The 2,132-nt window shown below is 43.0% G+C and overlaps 1 pseudogene; it reads right to left on the bottom strand.

Annotated features, from left to right (window-relative positions):
* Window positions 1-467: 467 nt before the first annotated feature.
* On the bottom strand, window positions 468-1,146 carry LOC102819829 (annotated as a pseudogene).
* Window positions 1,147-2,132: the final 986 nt, after the last annotated feature.

The raw sequence follows: 2,132 nt of genomic DNA, 5'->3' as shown, positions 1-2,132 counted from the left end.
TGAAGAAATTTTCGAATAACCAAAATCCACCAGAAGCACATGATTTGGGGCAATATACATAAAACCTTTTCTAAAAATCTTTCTCAATATTCCTTAGGAGGAGAGGCCCCAGTCCCAGTCCCAATTTCCAGAAGTGGCCCAGTGGACACTGGATCCCCAAGGGAGCCTAGAGGCAGGCTGGCTGGAGGGCAGCACCAGGGTCCTGGCAAGGGAAGGAGAACCGCGTGCTCTTGTGCTGCGCTGGTTTTCCCCTGGAAGAGCTCCATCTTCTCTCATGAGGGAACGGATGGTAAGGTGGAGCAAAGCTCTTTGGAAATACATCTCTCTCAAAATAAAGGCACGGAAATAACGCATCAGAGGAATGTTCTGTCAGCGTACTTTCAACTGTTTGGACTGCTTGATAAAATGATTACAAAAGTCGTGTGAGGCCCATGGTGAAACTCTCCCGGCTTCCTGTCACCACAAGCTCAGGCCAGAGCCAGGATACACCAAGAATCCTGTCTCACAGAGGATGTCACTTCCACCGGGGAGGGCAGACTGACTCCTATGTACAGCCCATCTTGAGTTGAATATTTGAGTTTGCTGTTCTCCGGATTCATGCTGTCTCCTGGGCCAGACATCACTGAGGAGGCACCCCTGAGGCTGTTGGTTGTGTTGTAGGAGAAGTACTTTTGCTGCACTCTTCAGAGTTAGAGGAGGTGGAAGTTGGAGTCATAGGAACTGAATTATTAGTACTACCAGAGCAAACCTTTGACTTATTTATGTTCTTTGGTTTTCGTTTCCTCGTTTGAATTCCCTCTTTTTTCATAGCAAGCGGCCGGGGCACCCCATGGAGTTTCATGTAGAGCCCACAAGCATTGCACACAGGTTCACCTTCAGCGTTTCTACCCCACAAGGTGGTCGTTGTGGTGTGACAATTGGCACAGGACAATCCAAGCCGCCGTGATGCAGTGATGCATGTGCGCATTTCTGCGGCTTGATGAGGGGCCTGCTGAGGCCGTTCATCTTACTGTAGAGCCCACAAGCGTTGCACAGGTAGTGACTGGTGTCATCCCGCCTCCAGAGCGGCGTCTGTATGGAGCCACAGTTCACGCACTCCTGACTCTCGGGCAGGTCCTCCAGCCAGTACCATAGATTCTTGATCATAAGCTACCTCTTGAAATGGTTGAACATTGACCATTTCTCTTTGGTACAATGACTGTGTATTTCTTCCATCTCTTTTTCTGCTTTCCACAGCATTCAATATTTTGCGCATAGAACCTTTCAATATTGCAAGTCAAGACTTGACGTTTTTCTTAAGTTCTTTCAGCTTGAGAAATGCTGAGCATGTTCTTTCCTTTTGGTTTACTAACACCAAGTCTCTGCACAGTTCATTATAATTGTTGACTTTGTCTTCTTTAGCTACTCTTTGAAATTCTCTAAGTTCTTTTGCTTCCTCATTAAAAAAAAAAAAAAAAATCTCTATTTTATTTCCTCATACCTCATTCCCTTTAGTTTCTCTATGCTCAAGAGCAAGTTTCAGAGTGTCTTCTGCCATCCATTTGGATTTTTATTTTCTTTCTTTCTTATGTTTTCAGTGACCTTTAACTTTCTTCCTAACAGGACTAACATCATCCCCTTGATGTCATCCTACAGCTTTTCTGGTCTTCAACCACTAGTGCCTAGTGTATCAAATCTTGAGATGGTCTCTGATTTCAGGTGGAATATTTTTGAGGTCATACTTTGTGTCTAGTGGACTTGTTTTACTTTACTTCAACTTCAGCCTAAACCTGCATGCAAGAAATTGTATGTTTCACTGTTTGCCCCTGTCCTTGTTTTCATTGATGATATTGAGCTTTTCCACCATCTCTTCCCACATATATAGCCATTTTGATTCCTGTGTATTCCAACTGATTAGGTCCATGTGTATAGTTACCTTTTATGTTTTTTTAAAAAAGATATTGTGATGAATATGTCATTGGTCTTGCAAAATTCCATCATTTATCTCCAGCATTATTTCTATTATCAAGGTCATATGTTCCCACTACTGAACCTTCTTCTTAGTTTCCAGTCTTCATATTCCAATCAACAATAGTCATCGATACACATTGACTGCATATTTTATCAATTTCAAACCGAAAAAGTTGGCATAA

Source organism: Chrysochloris asiatica, unplaced genomic scaffold (genome assembly GCF_000296735.1).
Source record: "Chrysochloris asiatica unplaced genomic scaffold, ChrAsi1.0 scaffold00217, whole genome shotgun sequence".
In the NCBI taxonomy this organism is placed as follows: domain Eukaryota; kingdom Metazoa; phylum Chordata; class Mammalia; order Afrosoricida; family Chrysochloridae; genus Chrysochloris; species Chrysochloris asiatica.
Note: the sequence above shows the minus strand (reverse complement) of the source record. Positions and strands in the feature narration are given on the sequence as shown.